At 45.7% G+C, this 25501-nt stretch overlaps 1 protein-coding gene and 1 long non-coding RNA gene across 11 annotated transcripts in view; one reads left to right on the top strand and one right to left on the bottom strand.

Moving 5' to 3' along the window:
• Positions 1-25501, top strand: part of Pknox2 (PBX/knotted 1 homeobox 2) — a 262470-nt gene that overhangs the window by 66858 nt on the left and 170111 nt on the right. For 9 of the 10 annotated variants that reach the window (XM_039082146.2, XM_039082131.2, XM_039082142.2 and 6 more), the window contains one exon: positions 5325-5396. The gene's annotated coding sequence lies outside the window, so the exon portion shown is untranslated. Of the gene's footprint in view, positions 1-5321; positions 5397-25501 lie in introns of those variants that run through there. The other variant, NM_001271278.1, reaches the window with a different exon arrangement.
• LOC108351675 (uncharacterized) lies at positions 5295-18737 on the bottom strand. Its single transcript, XR_005488056.2, has 3 exons — positions 18299-18737; positions 13751-13961; positions 5295-12669 (listed from the first exon to the last, which is right to left on the bottom strand). It is a non-coding gene; the product is annotated as an uncharacterized LOC108351675 (long non-coding RNA).

Here is a 25501-nt window from a genome sequence, read left to right as displayed (position 1 = left end):
TTTTTTTATGGGATTCCTAAGTGTGTGAATTGAGTAGGTCTTTTCATCTATATCTGTTTCTGGTGTCTTTTTTTTTTTGTCTCTTTTTCTTCAGTTTGTTTTGTACTATTCTAATATGTTAGCTTTGTTTTATTTAATTATATTATATTATTATTGCTTAGAAGCCTGTTTATTTTCTTTTTCTTTTTTAATATATTAAATCCCCTGGAGTTAAAGACTGTTGTGAGAGGCCTGATAGAAGTACTGGGAATAGAATCCCTGTCCTCTACAGAGCAGAAAGTGTTCTTCACTGAACCACCTCTTCAGACCCTTGCCTGTTTGCAGACAAACAGAAGGGTGTAGACCTGAATAGGACAGGAGGTGGGAGGAATTGGGAGAAGCAGAGAGAGGAGAAACCATAATCAGGATACAGTATGTGATTTTTTTTTTAAATCTATTTCAGTAGGAACAGGGATGGGGGAATAAATAAGAAGAGTTAAGAGGAAAGAAGGAAGGAAACGAAGAAAGTTAGAGACAGAAACAGAGACATGAAAAGAAATAGCTGGAGACAGAAACAGAGTTGTCAGATGGACATGCGGGGAAACGAGAGTGTGACTTGAAATATTAGTGTCAATTCTTCAAAAATATAACACACTGTGCTTTGATCATGTCCTCCCCTCAACCTCTCACCTCTCACCTCTCTCTCTCTCTCTCTCTCTCTCTCTCTCTCTCTCTCTCTCTTTCTCCCTTCACCTCCCCACGGCTTCTCTACTTTCCCCACTGAGTTCACTTTGTGTTACTCTACTTCTCTTGGGAGTGAGGCCTGTCCTGGAGTGTGGTCAGTCTTTCAGGGGTCACACCATTACACAAAGGTGACTCTTCTCCCAGAAGTTCCTCAGCTAGGAATGGGGTTTCACACCTATCTTCCCCTCTCCATGCTTGGCTTTTGTTTGGCTGAAGCTTGCCTCAGGTCTTGTGCACTCTGTTATAATTTCCCTGAGTTCATGTGCGCAACTGCCCTTTTGTGATAGGATATGATTTTGATGATATTTTAATCACTCAACTCAAGGACTGACCCTTAGTTGCAAGACATCTGCTCTCCTTTTGCAGGTTGGATTGCGTTATGAGATGATGATGAAGGATGGCATGATTAATATTTTATCAAAATGGGAATCTTCAGAGCTTTTGTGGCAGCCCAGTGGTTAGGAACACTGGCCGTGTGGCCATGAACCTGAGTTCAGATCCCATCACTTACGTAACCCACTGTGATCTTGTGTGAGCCTGTAACCCCAGTGTTTGGGTGGGGTGGAGAGAGGGGATGCTAAGGCTTGCTGACCACCAGCCTAGTCAAAAAGCACCCGCAGGTTCAGTGAAAAACTCTGCTTCAAAGGAATAAGGTTCAGAGTGATAGAGGGAGGTACCCGAAGTTCTCCTCTAGCTTCTGCATTTGTGCATGCCTGCATGCACACACACACACACACACACACACACACACACACACACTATACCCCCACACATATATGCACACAGAAATTAGAAGTGCCATTTTAAACTCACTATCTGTCTGCTTCTCTCTCTCCCTCTCTCTCTCTGTCTCTCTGTCTCTCTGTCTCTCTGCCTCTCTCTCTCTCTCTCTCTCTCTCTCTCTCTCTCTCTCTCTGTCTCTCTTTCAAATGTGTGTGTTTTCTTTTTTTATTTTGCTAATGGCTGAAGGCCAAATCTGGGACACCATTCCTTGGCACAGCTTTTCATCTAGTGCAGGAAGCTCCTTCAGGGCTGTGAGTCACTATTTGGAATGAAGCCTTATTCATTTCTGAGTGTTTCTCATTATTAGAGAATCCCTTGTTATGTGAAGACTAGCTTCCTCTAGAATCTTTGATTAGTCTTGAGCCTGCATCCTAGAATAATGCAGTTCCTCCTTTGTTTCTTTATGTATTTGGATGTCTACTCTGAGGAAGAAGGGTCAGGTTGCTTTAGGCAATGGTGTCCTAACTCTGTCACCAGTGGGTACTACTAAGAAAGTCAAAAGGCAGATACAGGCCGGGTTTCTTCTCCTGTGTCTTCTACTTCCCAGCCTCTTCCTGCTGAGAAGAATGCAATAATACCTGGAATCCAGTGGATGCTTGTTTTGGATGGGCGCTATTCTAACACACCTTAGGTTGTAGGGTATCCCACAAGCCTCCCAACAACTCTCAGAGCTTGAGATTTAATTAGTCCGATTTCAAAGATGAAAAACTAAGGCACAAAGAAGTTTGGGAACTTTCCCACAGTCAAGTTTGAATTGAACCATGTACAACCACGATACCAGAGCCTGCCTTTGTGACCACTAGATTTTTCTCCTCTCTCTTTTACTCATTAATGTCAAAGTTCTTAAAAAATGAAGGCATTATAGCATACAGAACTAGTATGACCTGGTAAGTCCAGGAGGACATCACCCGTGCCTCAGCCAAGACACTGTATGGCTATGAAGATCACATTTAACAAGTTTGGCAGCATCCAGAACTTATCCTGGGATTGCACTGAACTCAGATGACCCAAGGTTTTTCTGTTGTTGTCTTTCAAACTAACTCAACCCATTCTGGTTCTGCGATTGATTTTCTTTTTTTTTAGTGTAAGAGCTAGGTTTTGTGTGTGTGTGTGTGTGTGTGTGTGTGTGCGCGCACGCGCGCGCGCGAAAGCATTTTCTACAGTTATATTAAGAAAATGGATTTGCATGTGGATAAAGTATAATTTGATATTTTCAACTAATGAGATTGTGGGCAAATTTCCCCATGAGTTTCAAATTTGTTTAATTTGTGGTTGTTATGATGTTGGTGTGCAAGAAATACAAGCTGGTGGTGGAGAAGTGAACATTCTAGTTTAGGCCATCTTTTTGATCTTGCTCAGTGCAATATGGATTCTAATCCTCGAGCATAGCAGTGTCCCTTCTTGGCTTTGTATCATGCACAGACGAAAGGCAGGGCTATCCTCTAAGTTGTTGGTGTCTTAAGTGGACAGACCCAGAGGGCAGGGGGAGCGCACATTGCCTCATCAAGTAGACTTTAGAGCAGTGGTTCTCAATCTCCCTAAATATACGGCCTTTTAATGGAAAATAGTAAAATAGAAATATTTAATAAATTATAAATTACAAAGTTATCAATTATAAAATTATGAATAATAAATTATTTATATGTTTGAAATATAAATTAGATAAAAAATAGAAGTGTAACAGAATAGTAAAATATACAAATCCTTGTGTTGGGGTGACCGTGAAACCTAAAATTATTTTTGTTGCTACTTCATAACTGTAATTTTGCTACTGTTATAAATCATAATGTAAGCATCTGTGTTTTCCCAGTGATCTTAGGCGACCCCTGTGAAAGGGTGGTTTGATCCCAAACAGGTCATGGTTCAGTGGTTTAGGACTCCTGTGTCTGCGGTTCTTGTAGTACTCAGACATAATGTGGAGGTAAGTAAGAAGGGCACACATTAGAGCCCACTGCCAACTACAAGCTAGACTTTGGTTGGTCTTACTAGATTCTGGTTGGAGTGAACATTGTGCATTGTTCAACATTTCAGCAGATACTTATGGGAATCTGACTAATTTGAGGCACTCTGCTAAACTCTAGGGATATAAAGACATGTAAAACATGGTTCCTTTCCTCGATGACTTACAGTCTAGTGTCACGGTCTACTTCATGAGAGACCGGCATGAGCTATGACCGGGAACAGGCAATCATTAGAAGAGAGCCACAGAAGAACCTTAGCCTGGAGACTGTCATGGGTAGGGGGGACAATTTATTTCCATGCGCACACCTCACTGTACTCATGCCTGAGTCTATTGTAATTCCACCCTTTGCCAAGACACTTCTCTTGGGTTGGTTAAAGGGAAGTATAGAAGTGAGTGGGAGAGGGCCACCAAAACTATCTTCAGTAACTCGAGGAGCTCTGGTGCCAGACCTGAAACTCAGAGCCTTCTATTTTATTTTATTTTATTTTATTTTATTTTATTTTATCATGTGTTCTTGTTAGTCATCTTTCCATCACTGTTACAAAATATCACAGATAGTCCGTTTATAAAGAGAAAAGGTTAAATTTGGCTCATTATTGTGGAGGATCCAGTCCATAGCTGATTGGCCAAATTGCTTCGAGGACACAAGGCATATCCTGGCAGAAGCATTTGGTAGTGTAAAATTACTCGCCTTCTGGCTGAAGAGCAGAAGGCAAAGCGGGAGAACTGGGGCCATAGAATCCACTTCAAGGCCTCTCAGCGCTCTGAATACCTCCCAGGGCTCTAGCTCTCCAGAGTTAGAGCATGTAACAGTGCCACTCTGGCAACTAAGCTTTTGACACGTAGGCCTTTGGAGACATTTAGGTCCAAACTCTCCGTGTTTGACACCCCCTCCCTCCCACCAGACGAGTCATACCTTTTCAAGCCTTCAGACTCACATTCTACCTCCTGTGAAACTTCCTTTGACTGCTTCAACCCCTGCTAACTTCCTCTCCTTGTGGAGGGAGAGTGGTGGACGCTGCCAGAACTCAGTACATCTTTAGTACAGTGGTGTCTTTTCTGAGACTCTTTCACAAGGGCAATCTTACTTCCCAAGTAAGGTGGTGACAATGTTTTAAAAACAGGACCTATTCCTGGGTATTCGGTTCATGTAGATCATGGAGTAGACACCTGATAAACTTATGCCTTTTTTTTTTAAAGTCTTACCCCAGAAAGAAAATGAAAACTAGGCTTTTTATTTTTCTAAGTTGTCCCCATCATTTTTTTTCGTGCACAGTTTTCTTTCTACCCACTCTGGACTTTTCACCTTAAATCCCTCCCATTGGGAAAGGGAAATGATATAGTTATGTTATATTCTCAAAACTTTTAAAAATGGAAAAAGTTCTTCCTGTTGCAAGACCACAAACAATGGAGTCAGTTTTGTTTGCTTGCGTTGTGCTGACTTCCCTGCCCACACCTGAGCCTTGCATAGGACTCTCAGTGCTTTCTCCCTGTACAGACAGGGTTTTTCACCAGGTGGAAAACTCCAGGCAGTAGATATTGCTGTGGACAGCTTGGGGCACTCAACCACCAAGAAGGTTTTTTTTTTTTTAATTCTTCTGGTATTTGTGTAGGGAAGGGGCTGAAAAATCAGAAAAAAAATAAGGTGTGGTAGAGAGTGTCTCTACCCTGACTCACTTGTAGAAGACAGCACTCACGGTGTACACCCAAAATCTTTTCTAGGAAACTTTCCCCCTCAGCCCTGTGGACATGGGGCCACCAGTCCATGATCATCCCTGGATCTACCCCATGAACACCCTGCTTCTTAACCTCAGAATTTTACTCAGTTTATAAAGATGTTTCCTTTTCTTGACAGGTGAAGCCTGGAACAAGACTTTAAAGGGTTTCTGGTCTTCCATGCTGCTCACTAGAAAAGAGGCCCTGAACTGTAAGTAACTTTGTTTGGCGTTTCCACACTGATTCCATAAGGTTATGGGTTCAGGACCAGCCCCAAGCCTGATCTTTAACTGCTACACAATGCAGAAGACACACACTGACCAGTGAACTAGTCAGAATGTAAAATTCGGTAGGACTGAAATTAGATTATGCCTGAATGTGACGATGAGGTTCTATAATGTGATACGATACTTAATTAGACTGTATTGGGTGGACATAAAGGTGGACTTGATATGTTACGTGTGTCATGTGTGCCAGGGAAGGGAGCGTTTAGCTTGCAAGGTCAATCTGATCCTTGGCCACTTATGTCAGTGATCGAGCAGGGGTGCAGTGAAAGGAAGAATGGACGACATCGGACCACAACCTGGGCCATACTCATAGCCTATGCTTTCTTTTTTATTTGGTTATTTCTGTGGATGTACGAAGGAAAGGAAAGGAAATCCTGCTGATCTCTTTCTTCTTTCGGCGCTGAAATGGTTGCACCTCATTTGAGGCTGATGGGTTCAAGTGTTGCCCCCACCCCCACCCCGACCTGGCATTAGTTTGACCACTTGTAGACCCTGGCCAAAGTTCAGGCTCCTCTGCACAGTACTTCTCGGTAACTCCAGCTCCACGTGACCTCTCTCTTCTGGTGGTCTTCGAACCGCCCCTCTGCCTGCTCTGACTTGTGCTCCCTCCACCAGGGCATAAGCTCCAGTGGGGGCAGGTCTGGCACTCACCTTCTTCCTAGTTGATAAGTGTTAGCAAGTGACAGGGTTTTCCTGGGCTGGTGTAAAGACTTCTCTTTTTTGCTTCAGGGGCTACCTGAGGCTTGAGGAACTACTGCCGCGACTTTGATAGTACATTGGCTTTCAACCAGTTCATGGAATTATAAATGATTAACCGTTATCAGTGCACATCTTCACCTCTGTGTAAAAATAGATTGACTGTAATGAGCGTTTGAATAAATCATAAGAATGGCCGCCTTGCGATCGGCTAACATCCTGCCGATGGCTGCCCGGTGAGTGAGCAGGGCGCCGGTCCTCTGCCTAATGGCCTGCAATTCAGTGCTGGTTGCCTGAGTGAGTGATTGACGGGCCTCAGCTCCCAGGGCACCTCCTCTCAAGCCCGGGCTCTGGAGTGGTAGAATCCTCAGGCTGAAGGTGTGGGGAAGGGTGCCTTTCTCCATCCTGTCCAGGAAAGTCTGCCCAGAACTGAGGATAAGGGTGTGGGCGCGAGTGTGGTTCGGAGGGAGCCGGAGTAAAGGATAATGACCTCTGTGAGAATCGATGTCTCCTCGTATCCGAGGTTACTGGGATCTCATAAGCCAAGAGCAAGCTGAGCGTGAACTTTGATGAGAGCTGAGAGTGGGAGAGATATTGGTCTGTATCTTCCCTCCCCATTGTGTAAGGGAGTCTGGCATTCCTAGCACTCCCTTAAAGGGACGTTCTTGGTACTACAGTGAAAACCCAAGAGCAGGCCCAGGGTTCTCGAATGGGCAAGTGTCAAAGGTTTTTCAGGTAGTAGTTGTCAAAGCCACCTCAGATGGGAAGCAGAAGAGGAGAGACAGCAGACTCAGAGTGACAGGGACAAGATCGAGAGGAAAGAGAAAATCTGAAGTTTCAGAGGGAACTCGTGGGAATCCAATGATTGTTGCTGAGTTTGCTAGAAACAACACATAGCGTTTAATTCTAGTGGTGTCCTATTAGGCTGTGTAACAATCTGACCTACAACACACAGGAGATGAACGTTTATTCTGACGGCGAGTGGCAACTTGTCTGTCTGTTGGGTATGGGATTTCACTTAAGGCAACTCAAAAGCTGAATGGTAGAATCACCCTAGGCTCATTCACTCAGATTTCTGGGCTTTGATGCTAGCTCTTGACTGAGACCTGTCAGTCAGAACTTCATGGCCTTTCCATGTGCTCTGGGCTTCCTTACAATATGGCTGCCAGATTCTAAAGCGAAGCAGCCTGAGGGAGTGCAAAAGTCACGAGGAGGCTTCATTGCCTTTCTTGACTTGCTCCATAAAGTCAAGTAGTGCCCTCTGAGCTTCATTCTGTCTATCAGAACAGGTACAAAGATCCTCCTCGCTGCCTCTCAACAGTATCAACACCCCGATTAAGAGAAGAGCCAAGGGTGGTGACTTCATGGCGGTGGTGACAGGGGTGCTGGTGGTGCTGGTGGTGGCAGTGTGTGTGTGTGTGTGTGTGTGTGTGTGTGTGTGTCTGTTTTAATTTTTTTAAACCATCCCTTCGTGTTTACAGGGAATGGTTCTGGACCCCTTACAGAACTCAAAAATCTGAAGACGCAGAGGCAGATACTGGCAGGCATAGTACTTACAAATGGTCCATGCACATCCTCCCACATCCTTGAAACCCTCTGTAGATTATTTATAAGACTGAACACAATGTAAATAGTTGCCGATACTATGTCGCTTATGAAATAACGGGAAACAAAAAAAAAAAGAAAAGAAAAGAAAAGCGCCTGTTCTTACTTGTTCCCTCCAGATGCTTTATTTATCAAATATTTCCCATCTGTGATTAATTGAACCTGCGATATAACCTATAGATATGGAAGCCATCATATGCTGTTGCTCTCGTCTTTGGAGACCCCCCCCCCAACCTACTGGAGCTGCTATTGGTCCGCCACAACTGGCCTTACCTATTTCCTCAGAACAAATGAAATTGACCCTTCCTGGGGGTCAGGATGCGTTCTGTGCAGTCTGGAGAGTGATCTATGATAGCTGTGCTTTCAGTTGTTTTTTTTTTAAGATTTATTTATTATATATAAGTACACTGTGACTGTCTTCAGACACACCAGAAGAGTATATCAGATCTCATTACAGATGGTTGTGAGCCACCATGTGGTTGCTGGGATTTGAACTCAGGACCTCCGGAAGAGCAGGCAGTGCTCTTAACCACTGAGCCATCTCTCCAGCCTGTGCTTTCAGTTTTAAGAGGACAAATTTATTAAGTAGATAGCAAAGGAAAGATAAAAGAATAAATAGCGAGTGGCCATAGAAGCAGCGGGCGTCGAAAGTATCATCAAATCAGGTGGTGGAGGCAATTGGAATATCCTGACCGAGAGTACAGACAAAAGGTAATATCATCAAAGCAGGGCTTACGAACATCTAGTAGAAACTCAGGGAGCCCCGCCCGCCGAGGCGGCCAGCTGGAGCCCACAACAGAGAGCCCTAAGCAGAGCAGAGTCCCCTCCTGTGAGTGAGGCCTCAAATGAAAGAACAAATAACAGCAGGAAAGTGACATGGTCAAACCAGCTACTTAGTCATCCAGAAGAAACCAACTGGGGAAGTTGAGGCAGCCAGCCAAGTCCCCATTTGCAGTTCCCATCTATAGGTTAACTTCTCGAAGCTGAGCTTCTGGCCTCCTGTTCCCACAGGAGACATTTTTCACATTAGGGGATAAACAGTAGTAACCTTGGTTGGAAAGGGTTTACCTCCAGGCTCTTTTCAAGGGCATGATGATTTTAACACCCTTAGCTGCTTACTGGTTGGTTTTTTTGTTTCTTCACAGAGCCAGAAGGCCGGCCTGACTCAGGACTTTCTTTCAGGGGGCATAAGCATGCTTGGATCTGAAGTGGGCTGAGGGGCAATCCTGCTCCCAGAGTCAGCATCTCAGGGCACTTAAACAACACGTGGCGATTTACCAACATAACACACATTACACTCTGGAAAGAAACCTTAGCCTTGGAAACCCTCCAAAGCCAAACTCAGCCTCTTCTCAGGCACGGTGTGGTAGTTCTAACAGGTCCTGTGCTGGGAGGAACTGTAACATCATGGCTCATACCAGGGAGAATTAGTCCAGTATGTAACTTATAACCCACAGCTTGGAATCTTAGATCTAGAGGATTCTAGACCTGTGAGCAGGGACTCTACAAGCCTGGACCCTTTTTCCACATCTCCATTGCCATGGCCATCAAAGTCGGGGTAGGTTCCAGGTAAATCTCAGAGCTTAAGAAACTACAAGGCACTTCATGGGGTTGAGGAATCCTGCACACTGATCTCTCCCTGGTCTCTCCAACTACTCTGCTAGTCTCTTTTCCCTCTATCCCACATTCCGACTTGGGAGAGACTTAAGGGACTTTTAAGGGACCACTCTCTTCACCTTTCCCATGCCTGATAAAGATGCTGCTAAATTTTGAAGAGAATCTGGGTGTTTTGGTTTCCTAATTGTGACTTAAATGAATCCCAAGCCACCAAAGAGCAGATAGAAACAGAACTAGTCCATCGTATGAGGGCAGACACTTGGGAATGGCTAGTACCAGGAGCCAGGCAGAGAAGAGGGGTAGGTGGTGACTCATGAAGTCAAATTTAATATTGGTAAGCAATGCTTGCCGAGTGTTCACTATGCTAAACCTCTGGGGTGCATTTTCTCACTCACCCTATGCTATGGGATTCTGTTATTAGCTCTGTAGGTACAAAGAAGAGAAGGCCTAGAGGACAAAGAAAGTACCACAGGAAGGGAGTCTATGGAGCAGTTGAAATTCAACTTAGAATTATCATCAAGACTTGAGCTGCTTCATCATTTGCTCAGCGTGTATTGTACGAATCTATAGACAATCCCCTTTAATGTGTATAATTATTGTATTAACGAAATCTAATTTAAGAGAATCTAATTTAATAATAAAATCTAATTCAAAAGAAAGAGTTCAGGGCCAACCTGGTCTACAGAATGAATTCAAAGATAGCCAGGGATATACCAAGAAACCCTGTCTCAGAATCTCCTCTCTCTTCTCCAAAAGAAGGATACTCAGTTTATTCTCCTCTAACAAGAAAATGTCTGCTGATCACGTCCAGTGTTACCTTCAGCACTCAGATTCTAAGTGCAGAGTCTGGGACTTACTCAGGCAGAGTAAAAGTGAGCCTACTTTACAAAGGTTGTTTGGCATAAAGATATGGAATAATTTCCTCTTTTTTACTCTCTCATGAAAGGTAGGTCAAGAAACCTGTTAAATTTGATCACTTAAAGGAATCACATTGTATCCACTTCCTAGGACCACTGTGGGGAAAACCAGCCATGAGTACTCATTCCTGGCACTCAGTGCTCAATGGTGACTTTGCCAGTAAATTTTTTTAAAAAAAAAATTAGAAAGACTAGAAAGAAAGAAGCTAGGGGAGAAAGATCATTCCTTTCCGTTACTTGGGAGAGATTGTCAAGAATCTTGCCTATAACTGTACTTGCCATAAAGTTCACTCATAAACTATTGATATTTTAATAATACACATTAGCATCTTGCCCTTTGACAAATTAATATTGAATGAGCAATAAAGAAGCAGAAGAGTATCCAGGTACACTGCTCAGAGAAGCCAGAGTGCTGGGTGGTTGTCCAAGCGAGTACCACACTTCCAGACCTTGGGACTCACCCCTCTCTCCAAGGACCCTCAGAGAGGGCTCTTCAGGGAACTCAGACTCCATCTAGAACAGTTTAGTCAGAGCCAGGGTTTTGCCCTCCCTCTTTCTCTTCCCCTCAGAGAAGAGGAAAGGTTAAGAAAGAGCTGATAGGAATTGATTTGAATCCTGTGAAGTACCTGGCTCAAGCCTCCCATTGGTTTTGCTTAAAGGTGCAGTTACCTTTGTTCTCCAAATCACAAGTCTGCAGCAAACTGGGCACAGCAGGGCACACTTTTAGTCTCAATCACTGAGGCAGAAACAGGCAGATCTCTGTTTCTGAGACCAGTCTGGCCTATATAGCTAGTTCCAGGCCAGCTATGATAACATAAAGAGACCCCCCAAAATAAAAAATTATTATTAATATTACTACTACTATTACTACTACTACTACTACTACTACTACTACTACTACTAATAATAATAATAATAATAATAATAAGGAAATCTCAGCCAAGACAAGTACAACCTACAAAGCATGAGACAATAAACCTCCTTGTTATACCAGGGGTGTGTGTGTGTGTGTGTTTATGTGTAGAGGGATGTTATGGGTAGTGTGCTGATCAAGTTTGTAAGAAAGAGTCCCCTGCCTGGTCCCTTCAGCATCTGCTTCTAGCCCTACTGTCTGGGCCTCTCTTGTGTTATATGACCTTCTGTGGACTGGAGTGAACAGAGAGCAGGGATGGACTCTGCCTAGGTCCAGCTTAATTAGTGTGATTTAATGGCGTTTTGGCAGATTCAGATTTATATGGCTTTCTGTGCTGCAAATCTGCTTTCTAAACGTAGAATTTTTGTGGAGTGGTAAAAAATAATGGCTGTTCTGTGATTCCTGCCTCCCAAGCTAGGAGATTGCAATTTACATTATGCAAATAGACATTATGCAATCAAGGCACTTTAGCGGGAATCTGGCAGCAGAGAGGCCGCTGATGAGATGCGGAGGTCTGCAGCCCTAACCGGAGGGGCCCTGGGAAGAGCAGAGATGAAGTGGAGAAGAGATGGGTTAGGCAGGCAGGGGAGGAGGCCGAGAGTCTGTTTCCCAGGTCCACGGAGGCAGAGTGGAGCCTGCCCGGAGATGAACGCAACTCGGGAGCTGCCAAAACGACTCTCTCAATTAATGGCTTTGTTTAATCATACCCCCTGTCCAGAAGAGTATTGTCTTACGGATAATTTCGTTTGCCTAACGAGATTTTGCTAATTAAATCTCCTTTCGGTTGGTGTGACTATGCCTGCAGGAGAGGGGGCTATTTGGAGTCGTCTCCATAAACCTTTTTGGAGAGGGGCTTAGAAAGAGAGTTGGGGGAGGGGAGGGAAAAGACGAGAAGGGAAGGAGACCCTGTCCTGCAGCGAGCAGCTTTGAGCAGGGTTTGGAAACTCCCGCCCCACTCCTTCCCTTACCCACGGAAATGCAGTCACTCACAGATCGGGCACCCAGCAGAACAGCTTTGCTCTTCTCCACTTCTGACATCTTCACTAATATAATAGCCACTCTCACCTTTTTCCCAAATCACCAGGGAGAACTGTGAACCTCGGAAGGAGGTTTCCAAGGACTTCCAAGTGCTCTTGCCTGGTGGTGCTGCTGGGCTTGGCTGGCTGTGGAACCTCTCCTGTGGCCTTCGGTTAGTCGGCCAGTCTGTCTCTTCAAAAAGAAAAACGCGCTCCTAAATTGGCCACTTCTCAAGGGATAATTAATTATATGAATCGAAGAGGAGACCTCCTTGTCAGACTCATTTATCATCAGAGCTGGTCAAGGAGAGACTTCATGTAGAGGAGGCCAGCACTGTGCCCCTATAGCTGGAGCACAATTAATACTGTGTATAGAGCAGCGTCCTGTAGATGTTCGTTCGCTTTCCCTGCGTCAGTTCTCAGCTGTCGACCACTAAGCCAAAAATGTTACACAGAAAATTCCCATAAGTTTTGAATGACTTTCTATTGTAATATATGGTAATAATCTGTAATCAAATTATAATTATTCTATTTTTATTTAGTTATTGTTAATCTCTTACTTGCTTCATTTATGAATTACATGCTACCATATATGTATGTGTAGAACACACACATATATTGTATATATGTAAATTCACATATACATATATGTGTGTATATGTAAATGCACATATACATATATAATATATTATGTGTACTATTCATATATATATACATATATACATACATATATATATATATATATATATAGAGAGAGAGAGAGAGAGAGAGAGAGAGAGAGAGAGATTGTACCTTCCATGGGTTAGATAATAACTGAGAGTATTGGGATCTCTTTCCTGTGGGTCCAGCAGGGCTACTGTATGTGACCATGTAGAGCATGTGACTCCTGTGCTGAACCACTTCTAGGCTTTTCACTAATAACTGCTGAGGGCCAGCTACCTTGGCCTGGGATCTGTTCTTCCAGCTTCTTCTCCCACCTTCTCCCCACCATGCTACCATCTGCCCCTGCCTGCCTGCCTGCAGACCCCAAGGTGTGGCATATTCCCGCCACTGAGGTCCCAGGTAGCCAACCCATGCCTTTTCTTCCAGTGCTCTGTGCTTTTCTGTCTGGCTGCTTTGGCCCTTGCTGCTTCCCTGTATATAATTTCTTTATCCAGGGCTGCTCCTGCTCCTGGTGTAGCAGTTCCTCTGTGGCTGCCTCCTCTGGGTCTTGTCTGCTTCTCTCTCTCTCTCTCTCTCTCTCTCTCTCTCTCTCTCTCTCTCTCTCTCTCTTCTTTCCCTGTAGGTAACCGCAGGACCCCATATGCATTATTCACATTAAGCCCCAAATCTCTGCTTCTTTTTTTTTTTCTTTTTTTTTTTTTTCCCGGAGCTGGGGACCGAAATCTCTGCTTCTTTAACCCTAGCTTCTACAGCAGTGCCTGGCCGGAACAGCAAGGTGCGTTGATTGGAAGGAGAGATGTGGGGTGATGGATGAGTAAACCCTAGCCGCAGGAAACGGATGATGAGGTCACCTGTCCCTCGGCACCTTTATTTCACAGGTCAAAATGGTGCTTTCTTCTGTGTCCTCTTCCGAGCACTGGCCCTTGTGCTGGAGGTGCCGATGCCTCATTTCACACATGTTCACACAAGCCCCGTAACGTGCGGATCACTTCAGCTGAGCGAACTGAGGCTCCTCTGTCCTCATTACAGGGCAAGGCTCATGATGAGGACAGCAGCAGCCACCTGTGAGGGAGGGGAAGGCTCCTGTGCTTTCTTCTCCTCACCTCCTCACTCCAGCTGTCCACCACCCACTCACTCGTCCACCCTGCCTAACCAAATACCTCCTCGGAAGTGTGGACTCTGCCATTCCTGAGAACCCTAGAGCTCAGACATGTGTCAGGCTTCCCACTGTGCCTATGGGCTCTGTCTATGTGCACTGGTGCTGGTGGGAGTACAGGACCCAAGGTGTGTTCTTGTCTGCTGCTTTGGACTAATGCCCAACCAGGAGCTGGGCGTCAAAGTTCTGGGCTAGGTAGAGTTAGCCTAGGGAAATTGGCTCTAGGTAGGGTTAGCCTGGGGAAATTGGCTCAGGTCTTTGTGTGTGCTACATGTGAATGAATGTGAATGCGAGTATGTATGTGTGCATTTTGTGTTGTTTTTAGTTCTTGGAGTTTGGTGCTTGTTGCCTTTTGCTCCAGAGACATCTCTGGGGGTGGGGGTGGGGGTGGGGGGGGACTGTCTCTTCATTTAGGTTTGCTGGTCTGAGTCTGTAGTGTACTGGGCAAGTGTGCCAGTGAAGGTTTGAACCCATGTGCACTTAGGTGTCAGGTAGGCTGGGTTTGAGTCCTGCTTCTGTTGCATTCTTAGCTGGGTTCTTGAGATTTGATTCTCTCATCCAGAAAGCAAGAATAATCAAACTCCCCCATTCTGTCTTCCTGGCAGGCCGTGTGAAGGAATTTAAGAGACATGCGAAAGTGTTTTATAAACTATAAAGCTCTGCAGAAGTATGAGAGGTTATTATTTGAATGGTTATTACACTTGAACTGATCATCGTGTTTGGAAATTAGGGGCTCTGTTTTCGGGAATATAAAATCATCCGAGCCTGGTTTGAACTCTGAGACTCACAGAGCAAGGATTAGAACCGATGGCAGATTTACCTGATTGCTAGAACCTTGCTGCACTGAGGCCTAGCCCAGAGACCTCTGCTGTCTCCCCTGCAGTAAACCGTGACTAAGGTGTGAAGGGGCTGGGGAAAGCAGCCCTTCTTCACTATGCACCTGTCCCCTAAATGAGTTCAAGGTCGTTTTTATGTTTGTTCCCAGAATATCTGCTTCTACTGTTCACTGCCTTTACTAGCAATGTTCTCTCTGCCAGGAAGAAATGCCTTCCCACTTCATCCACTGGTCTTCGTGTGTGTTCATGAGTCGTGTGAGCGCGCGCGCGCGCACACACACACACACACACACACACACGTATCTGTACATGTGTAGAAGATAGAAGTTGATATCAGCTTCCTCAAGTGCTCCCCCACTTTATTTCTCTCACCTGGGGCTCATGGATTGGCTAGACCGGCTGCTCATCAAGCTGTAGGGATCCTCCAGTGCACATGCAACCACCGTAGCTTTCTTGTGGGTTCTTGGGATTGGGTCCTTAAGAGTTCAGGTCCTCATGTGTATATGGCAAGCACTTTACTGAGTGATCTCTCTTGCTCTCCCCTGGTCTTCTGACCAGTGCCAAACCGCTGGCTCTTCTCTGCCTCCCACACCGCAGTGTTCAATAAGCCAAATCCCATTCCAGTGAATGGTACCTCAGCTACTGGGTGGAAGTCTCCAGCTTACAGGTGTGTTCTGTGGATGGGGAGCATCTGTCTACTGCTGACCCCTACAGGTAAACAGGTGCCCACCTGAGAAGGCAGATGCTGCCTCCATTACCACCCCCACCCCCGCCCGTCTAGATTCTGTCTCTTAGCAGGGTGGGTTCCAGCTGGGGGAGAATCTGCTGGTAGCTCTCCCAGAGACCCAGTTCCCTTGCCTTCTTCTCCTTGGTTCAAGGCTCCGTGTTCTGGGCCTCTCCCCCAGACCCTCCTACTCCCAGCCCCAGGCAGCCTCTCCAAAGTGCCAGGGGGCTGGGAGGCTTTTCATTACCAAATGCACTGAACCTATTTGTGGGTGTTTTGCAAAGTGTTTAATCCAAGGTGTTCCCTCAATTAAATTAGTGCAAACATCTGTGTCCCACATCCACCTCCATTTGCATTCTGTGCCATTTATTACAGCAGGAAATTGGAAGGCACCTTAGGAATACTTAGGACTGAATTAGGCTGGGCTGGGGGAGGCATCAGGGGGAGGGCCTAGTGCCTGTGAGGTGAGGCTGATCCCTCTCCAGGCTGGGACTTGCCAGGAGCGGTCACTTTCTGGTGCAGGAGATCCTGTCTTCTGTGGAGAGGTCCAGGTCTCTTGGGGGGGGGGGGAGACTGGGTGAGTTTAATTAATGCCCCTGGTCCCTACCTAAGGCCAAATGCCTGCAGAAACAGGGAGGGCTCACCACTGCTGTCACTTTTAATTTTAAACCTAATTAAAAAAAAAAAAAAGCTAAACTGGGGCTGAGAGAGTTGGCTCAGAACACTTACTCTTGTGAAGAACCGGAGTTTGATTCCCAGCACCCACAGGGAGGCTCACCTAGGGCACCAGGCATGTATGTGGTAACGTACTCATATGAATACAATAAATCTACAAATGGTCACCCAGCTACAAATGGGTCTGTCCTGGGGAGCCCTTCCCTGTTGGAAGGTGGAGTTTTCTTATCTTGAAACTGCTTAGCTCTGGTGACTGCCTGGGCATGGGTGGCAGCATCTCAAGTCTTATACCATGAAATTCCCATCACTATTAAACATATCAGGTGCTTTAGGAGTTCTACTGTCTACTCTAGGAAGAGTGACAGGATTACCTGTACTATGACACACCCTGAAAGCCCCAGTGTCTGTTGTAACTCCCTCCAGCCCTGAGACCAGCCTCAGAAAGGGCAGCCATAGGCCCCTGAGACCGAGACTAGAAAGTGGAGCAAACACTAATGCCTGAAAGTTTCCATCCTCCCCCCACCCAAAGCTGTTTTCCAGTGTTCTCAAGATGTCTTTCTCAAATGAAGATGTTGAAATTGGCTTTGAATTAAGATACTTGCTACTTCTCCTGACTCCTTGACCTACCTACCTGGCCTGGTTGTATTGAAGCCTTGTCTGCTCTTAGGATGGGTTAACTTAGGACTTTCCAAGGTCCTGTGAGGGGCAGTGCTGGCTTGTAGCCAGCTTACCAGAGGAAACCCTGAGTGTTGGGACAGGGGTCTGGGGAGAGAGAACCTGGGGACAAGGAAGAGGCTTATGGGTCTCTTAAGAGATCTTAGAGGTCCCTGTAGGAAAACAGAATTAGAAGAGGCAATGTCTTGACTAGATACATAAGAAAGGGACCAAACTGTAACCCTGGGCTCCTAGGTCCCAAGAAAGGCACAGTACCAGGGTCTGAAAGGTTTGGTGCAGGGTGGGGGGAGCAGGGTGGGTGCTGCCTTTCGAGATGTAAGATGTTGTTTCAGTCTGGACAAGGAACTAGTACGGGAGAGCATCCTTGTCGATTCGTCTAATAAGGATCCTTCTTTGCCACCCTTTACATGCCCCTTCCAGGGCTCAGGGAACAGTTAACACATTTATTTACCCTGGTCCCTGTAGGGAGAGGTCCTGAGGTCTCATCTACAGACCTTCAATGGTAGCATAACAGCCAAGAGAGCACCAGTCACTTACTAATAAAAGTCTTGCCTCCCCAAGTTGCCCTGCCATCAGAGGGAGAGAGGCTCAATGCAGGAGCGATGAGTTCCAGATTAAAATCCTGCCCCCCCTCCCACACTTTCCTTTCTCATTAGAACATTGTCTTAGCCTTGGTTTCCCAATGGATTGAAGAGCAATGATAATCTCTGAAAGTCACGCTTGGATCCAGTTAGAGGTTTAGGAAGTTTTCCACCTTCTCTTCTTAGACCCGGGGCCTCAGTTCTGGGAACTGGGAGTCTGTGGAGGTGAGGGTGGCCATCCTGCTTCAGCTCCCCACCCCCTTCCTCTTCTTTCCCCTCTTTCTCATCAAAGGACTTCAATAAATGCACCTCAGCATGTGGCAGTGCCTGGGGCTCTATAAGAATGAATTGCTTATCCCAGCTCTAACTTCAAGAAATGGCACTCTCCAATCAAAACACATTTAATAAGCATTGTCTGTGTGTAGTACTCAGCTCTAGGTCCGGTGGGTCACCCTGAGAATGGCCACAGCCTCCTCTTATCTCCTCCTGGGAGCCAACAGTCCATACTCTAATTGCAGTTGCCAGATCCCAGAGGGTTTTAGGCTTCTGTGTCTTTTTGAGACTGTCCTTTGCCCACATAGGTCTCCATCCCTTCCTTTGACTGGTGAGAACTCAGGTTCTCTGTGGCAAGTACTCAGATCACACTGGGCATCCTTCTATGACATCATCACAATGGGACTTCAGTGCCTCAGCTCCTCTCCAGTAGACTAGCATGCTCACACCTTATTAAAAGGCACTCCCCCTTCCATTACCTTGGTACCTGGTAGATGCTTGTTTTGTTGGGCAACTCCTGAGGCCTCCATTGGTGAGCTGGATGAGAGGCTGTCAGAGTAGCAGCCTGGACCTCTAGTTTTCAGAGTGTTGGTGCAGAGAGCCTTCCCTAGCCTCTTTTGTTTGCTTCTTATTTGTGCTCTCCTGCCCAGCCACAGAATATGGGATCTCCAGATAGATGCAGGATCCAGATGATAGTGTCCCTCTACCTTGACCAGAAGTCTTTCTTTTCCAGCCACAAGACCAAAACCCACTCATATTCCTAGGCCCGTGTCATCTCTTCCAGAGAGTTCTAGATTCTTCTGGAAAAAGTCCAACATTCCCTTCCTAGCCCCTGGTCTGAAACTGCTGACACTGGCCAGTGTGGCTGCATCCCAGGTAGCTTACACTCGTCCTTTCACACAGAGAGCCATGGCTGGTGGCTGATACTGCTAGCCCGTGCTGCACTTGGCATGGCTCCTGGCACATTCTGTTTGACGATACCCGTTTACCTAGTGGAAGAATAAACAAGACCATTATTCCTGGTTTATATGAGAGGGAGGCATCCAGGTTCTTTTTTCATCCGTGGCTTTGAGTTTTCTGCTCCAAGGTTCTGATGGACCCAGAGGCACATTTAGTCTCCAGACTGGAATCCAGATATTATGGCCTGCAGGAGAAAAAAAAAACCAAGGGTTGAATTCTGCTTGGTATTCAGAGCAGATTAGAACGACTTGTATGTGTTCCATCGATGTGTTTCATACACATGCGTGGATACCCATGTATATAGCTACGTGCATGTTTCTTTGTGTCTATCTTGAGAGTATATTAAACATTTATTGATAGAGTGTAGTAATGTCAGAGGACCATGGACTTGAACCAGTGAGTCACTGATTAGGAGAGGAGACCAAAGCCAGTGCTTTCTAGTGTGGCCTTACTTCATGCCTAAAGCCTTAGAGTTTAAATATTTATTTATTTATTTATTTATTTATTTATTTATTTATAAACAAGGTCTCTCTATATACCCTGGCTGTCCTGGAACTCACTTTGTAACCAGGCAGACCTCGGAGACACAGAGATTTGACTGCCTTTGCTTCCCAAGCGCAGGGACTAAAGGTGTCTGCCATCATTGCCAGGCTTACAACCTAAAATAAATCTTGCAAGTCCCTTAAGGAAAGGAAGTTGGGGAAGTGGGCATCTCCAATGTCTGACACATGGCAGGCACTCATAGACAAGTGTGGCTGAAATAAAATTGATTAGAATTGACTATGACTATCAGACAATCTTCGGAAGCTTTAAAACTTGATTTCGGCCTAATCCTCTGCCGTGTCTTTGCAAACAGTATATTTGTGAATCGGTAGGGAACTGTCATGCAGCATAAATAAACAATGGGATGGATTTTTATTGTCCCTGTCTCTGGGAATTCTCACAGGGTCACAGATTTGAGATCTTGGATCTCAAGTTTTACTCCCCCCCCCCCGTTTTTTTTTAAAATCAAACAAGACATTTTCCTGACGTAAACTTTCAAAAAGGTTCAGAAACCAGAATGCATGGAGTCATGAACTGCATGTGCACATCAGCGGGCTTCAGCCCTGCTTGGCTCTCTCCTATTTGACCAGTCCCAGGCAAATGCTCTAAGACTCAGTGCTTTAGGAAGAGCCATCCTTCTCTCACAAACGCCAGCATTGGGTAGGAACTATACTGGGCCCCGCCGGGCAGAGCACTCCTCCATCCCAACAAGCTGGGGAGTCCGTACTCCCAGATGAGGGGTAGTGACGATTTTATGTTAATAGTACATAGGCTGGGTTGCTAAGCTTGACTTCTGGATGCCTGGGTAGAAATTTCAGAACTCAAAGGGAGACCCCTCAGATGTGAACCTGTGAGGAACACAGAACGACAGAAAGGGTCAGATGCATGCCAACATGAGAAAACTGAGGCCCAAAAAGCCACCAGCTCAACTGCCGTGATCGCAGTACAGAAAACCAGTAGTGGCAGAGTCAGCTCTGGCCTGGGTTCTCTTCTCAGTGGGATGAAGTCCCTTAGCTGTGCCAGGCTGGGCCTGCGTTTCTTGTGCACCCAGATTTCTGTGTCTAGGAGTAGTACACACTGAACCGTCAATGGGCCCAGGGCTTTAGGCACCTTCTCTGTCCCTCAGCAGATTTCCAGAAGGGCAAGTGGCCTGTAGCCCCTCAAAACATGGTTGGTGACATGTGACTTCTTCCTTCCTGTACAAGTTGAGCACTTGCCACCCTGCTGTCTGTTTTTCCTTGCTAAGGTTCAGTTCTAATTATGTTGATTTTCTTCATCCCACCCCCTCCTGGAAGCTTATTAGGTTGAATATTTTTATTTATTATCATTTCGCCCAACTCCTGCCAGCATTTCCAATTACTCTCCCCGCTTCCTTGTAATTGTCTTTCTGTAATGGCTCTGAAACAATTGCGCTAAATGAGGTGTCTCCTGCAAGATGAGAGTCTCACTTCATTAAAGGCTAATGTATTCTCAGCTCCAGCTCTGTGGGGCTAGCTTGGAAGGAAGACATTTAAACAGCTTCTTTTATTTTATAGGGAGCAACTTCTCAGCAAAGAAGATGTCTGTGGGGTATATGTGTATGTGTGTGCGTCGCCTGGATTTTAATTTAAAGAAAGTTTATGAAATAGTACAAGTCCCGTTATTGATGAGACCATTGTCAGGTAGCTGCGGATTTATGCGGAGGCAGGAAGGAAGGAAGCTGGGAAGCTGACTAGGGGGCTCTCCCTGCGCATATGCCCCCTGCCTTTCTGCCGGCCCCACCCCTTCCTCTGTTGCACTCTGCATGCTGGATTAAGCCCCAAACTTGTTCATCCCTCTATCCCGCCCCTACCCCTTGCATTGTGTACCCAGATTCCGCACTGGGGATGCTCTCCCGTTGTGCGTGTTTTTGTAGAATCCAGTCTTTCCGGTTCATAGGTGCCGACTCCGTCATTCATTTATTCATTCTTTCACTCGCCGTTGTCTATTCATTTGTCCCTTTGTCATCCATTCAGCACATGTTCGTTGCCTACCCCGTTTGAGCTTCGTTCAGCGGGGCTGTGTCCTTTTTGGAGAAATAGAGACAGATGATTGGTAAGCAGGCATCACTGGTACACTATGGTAAGTGCTGTAATCAGGCACCGGCAGACACTGTGCGAGCAGCCAGCAGGGCACCTCGGGAAATCTCAAGGGATCCAAGGAGGCTTCTAGAGGCAGAGTGGTCTGGTCTGATACCTGGGAGGATGCGGAGTTAGCCAAGTGGTAGGGGGTGGGAGGAAAACTTCAGGCAGAGAGAACTTCATGAATCAAGTCCTGGTTGCCAGAGATAGCCTGGTAGGTGAGGAGAAACGTAAAATTTTCCATCTGGCGGGCACACTGTGGGACAAAGGCTGTGGTGAGAGGTGGGGCTAAACATCAAGCAAGATCTTAGGGCCATATTCCCCTAGAGACCGGTTGTGGGACACTGAGGAGCTCTAAGCAGGGGATTAATTGGCCAGCTTTGTGTTTTGGAAAGATTGCTACTATTTCAGTATGTACACTGGGTTGGAGAGAGGCAAACACAGAGGTCAGGAGATCTTGTAGGCAGCTGTTGTAAGAGCCCATAATGACCCGCTGTAGAGACAAGTGTATTAATCTGTAAGGTTCCCAGATGGAGCAGAGACAGGCTTGGGAGACGACTGGGCAAATGTGTGAAGACAGGGCAGGGCGCCACTCATTGAGAAGTCCATGCAGTCTGCAGGTTGTGGGACTCCAAGCTTAGATTCCAGCAGATGCTGGTACCTTGATTACTGTCAGCAAAAGCAGCTGAACATTTTCGCCTGTAGGCCCATTGTATGTGAACCTTTGCTCACTCTTTCAAGGGGTCCAAGGCTATTGTTACTCCAGAGAACCTTTCAGAGCGCTCCTGGATTAGTTAGAGGTTTTTTTCCCCCCACTGTTATGATGAATATCCAAGAAAAATAACTTGAGGTGAGGAAAGATTTGTTTTGCCTCACGGTTTCAGAGATTTCCGTTTATGGTTGGCTGGCTCCGTGGTGGTAAGGCAGAGAGTTATGGAGGAGAAGGTATAACAGAAGAGCTGCTCATATCATGGTGTTGAGAAAGCAAGCAAGGCTGGCGAGGTGGCTGGCTCAGTGAGTAAGGCGTTTGCCACCATGCCTGGCAACTCGAGTTCAGTATCTGGACTTACATGATGAAAAGAAGTACCAACCCATACAATGCCTGCATGAACTCAACATGTATGCAGGGAATGTACACAGGCTGCTGCTCCCCACCGAAAAGAAATGAGACACAATTTCCTCTTTAAAAATAAGCAGAACAAAGAAGAAATTTCGGACATAGTATAGACCCCAAGTACATAGTCTTTGTGATTTATTTCTTCTAGCCAGCCCTCACCTTCATCATATCTCTATACCATCAACAAATAATAGAGCCATCAATGTCTCAATCTGACGATTAGATCATAGTTGCCACAATCCAATCTACCTCTTAATGATTAGATCTACTAGCTGGGGAGCAACCTTCGGTACATAAATGTTTTAGGGGGTAATTTTTCATCCAAGTCTTAAGGACCCCTGTGCAGGGAACTGAGCAGGTCTCCTATCATTTCTGACTTCTGCTCCCCAGAGCGTGACCTATACACTAAGACCTCTAGTACTGCCCCAGGAGCTCCTAAGCCAGAGGGCTGCTTCTTCCAAAGGAGTTTTTACTTCAGAGTCAAGGCATAAAAGGCTCTTCCTGTTCAGCTTGGTTTAGAAGGATTTAAGTAGAGCCATCGGTGTCTTTATGCCCCAGGCAATGTGACTAGGTCCTTGGATGCTTGCCAGCAAAGGCTATGGGAGAGAATCAGCACAGCCACGCCCTTCCACACTTATCAAGGTAGGCACCTTTACGGTGCAGCCACACACCTCTCGTTTTGTTCTCCTATTGGGTCCAGGTTGTTATAGTATCTATTATGGAAAGGGAAACTGAGGATCAGACAGAATAAGCAGGCCTCCTGGACACCCATGGTTGCATTTCCTGCTCAGAATAAAAGGAGGAAGGCGTCTGGCTACATGAGAGCCAGTTTGGGTACTTTTGTATCCAGGAGAAATGACTTGGCTCCATCCCAGTTTACTGATTCCTTTACTGTCTTCATTCCGACAGATCCTTCCAGGTTGCATGCAAATGCCACTCCCTCCCTCCCCTAGACACAGCCAGTAGTTCCTTCCTCCCTGGTTCCCAGAATACATCTATTGCTCAGTTAGAGTCCTGCTGATTTTCTTCTATTTCTTTGCATGTCTGTCACCTCTACTTTGGATTTTTCGCAGAAGGGATCTTGGCTTCCTCCTTTTTATATCCTGGGCATCCAGCACAGAGGCTGGCACACAGTAGGTTTTCTATGAATAAATAAGTACTGTCGGGGAGCTCTGGATACTCAAGGGGAACCCTAGAGGCCACAGCAAAACACCCTCAGTTTCCTTCCCTTATTAGGCAGCAAGCTACCAAAATAGGCTTCAGGGTGAATGAACTCCATGGCACCAGGAGCTTCCTGGTAATAAGGGGGCAGTCACTGGGACCAAAGTCTCTCTGTGTACCCTGAAAAGATGTGGGGCTGAGGTAAATGTTCCCCTTGGGTGGGAGGACCTAGGTATCTTCTGAGCAATGTCTGGCTGAGTGTAAATTCTGATGAGCTGCTTATGTAATACCAAGCTCCCTCCAGCTTTCAGGGTCTGAAAGGCGCACACACCAAGGGAACAAACAAACAGAAGTGCATAGCACTTGTGCCATTAGAGACCTGGAGAGAGGAGGTGCACACATCTAATATCCTCAGCAAAGACTTAGCACTGGGCAATTTCCAAACAGCCTTTAGGGATAATATATATCTTTAAAGATTCCAATAGAAAAAGTTACCAGTGGTTTCCCATTTCCCCAAACCTCAAACCATGCTCTGATAGCCACTTTGCCAACGCTGCTTTGAAAAGTTTTCCCTCCAGAGATGTGAAATCACCACTTCAGCAGCTCCCTCCTGTAAGCAGAGCTCTTCAGAAAACCCAAGGCAACCAGCAAGAGCATTTGGGAGAGAGGGGGGTGAGTGAAAGGAAATATTGACCTCCCCCAGTATCTGCAGGGTCTCCATACTGATTTAACTTGACAAGAATGAAAAATACTCAAGAAAAAAATCACAATTCTACTGAATGTGTGCAGACTTCTTTATTTCTTAAACAGAACAGTTGATCAACTGTTTTACATAACAGTAGCCATGAGAAACAATCTAGAGATTTTAAGGGTATAGGAACATGTTCAAGTTATACAGTTATTACAAGCCATTTTATTTATATAAGGAACTCAACCATCTATAGATTTGGGTTTCTGTAAGGGACCTTGGGACCAATCTTCTGGAAACACTAAGGGACAACTGTACTATACAAGCTCTGAGAGCCAGGGACCTTAGTTTTAAAGCATAGACACTACATAAATAGCTGGATGACTTTAAATGACTTCCCCTTTCTGAGCCTCAGTTGTCAATGTTGTAAAGTGCAGACAGCAGTCAGTTCTGCCGTGCCTGACTCATAAGCCTGTTGGAAATCTATATCTTATACAAAGTGAAGAACCACAATTACTGACTTTGTATCTCTTAATAGTTGGGATACAGAGTCCTCTTTTGTCTCTGGTAAGCTCCCTTTTCCTCCTGATCCAGAGGCTAAATCCTGTCCATACATTGTTTTCTCTTACATTGGGAAGATATCAGTTGAATTTAAAAAAAAAATCTGAGGTCCCAGGGAACTCCTAGATATAACAGACAAGACCTTTTGAGCCCAAGGGAAATGAGAAACTGTCCTGCCTACGGCAAAGCAATAGGTAGTTTAGAGTAAGAAGTCATAGCATCCTGAGATGAAGCTAGAAAGAGTGTCACTTTGGAAGCTTAGTAATAGAGGACTAACAAGCACAGGGCCTTGAATTCCATCCCCACTGCGGTAGGGGAAAACAAAAATGTCTCATCAACAGTGATTGAAGACAGAGTGTGTGGACCTCTAAATACTGAGGTTGTAGCAGTGAGCAACACAGTTTTATCCTTTTAGAATTAGTATCTCCCCAGAAAGGAAAATGGCTGTCCCATGTTCCATAATTAGTAAGGGGATTTAATGAAAACCCTAGCCTGTGTGGACAAAATGAGAGACAGATGCCATGGGCTCTTCGTGAGGGCTCTAACCATATAG

Source organism: Rattus norvegicus, chromosome 8 (assembly GCF_036323735.1).
Source record: "Rattus norvegicus strain BN/NHsdMcwi chromosome 8, GRCr8, whole genome shotgun sequence".
NCBI lineage: Eukaryota > Metazoa > Chordata > Mammalia > Rodentia > Muridae > Rattus > Rattus norvegicus.
The sequence above is the reverse complement of the archived record's forward strand: the minus strand, read 5'-3'. Positions and strand labels throughout refer to the sequence as shown.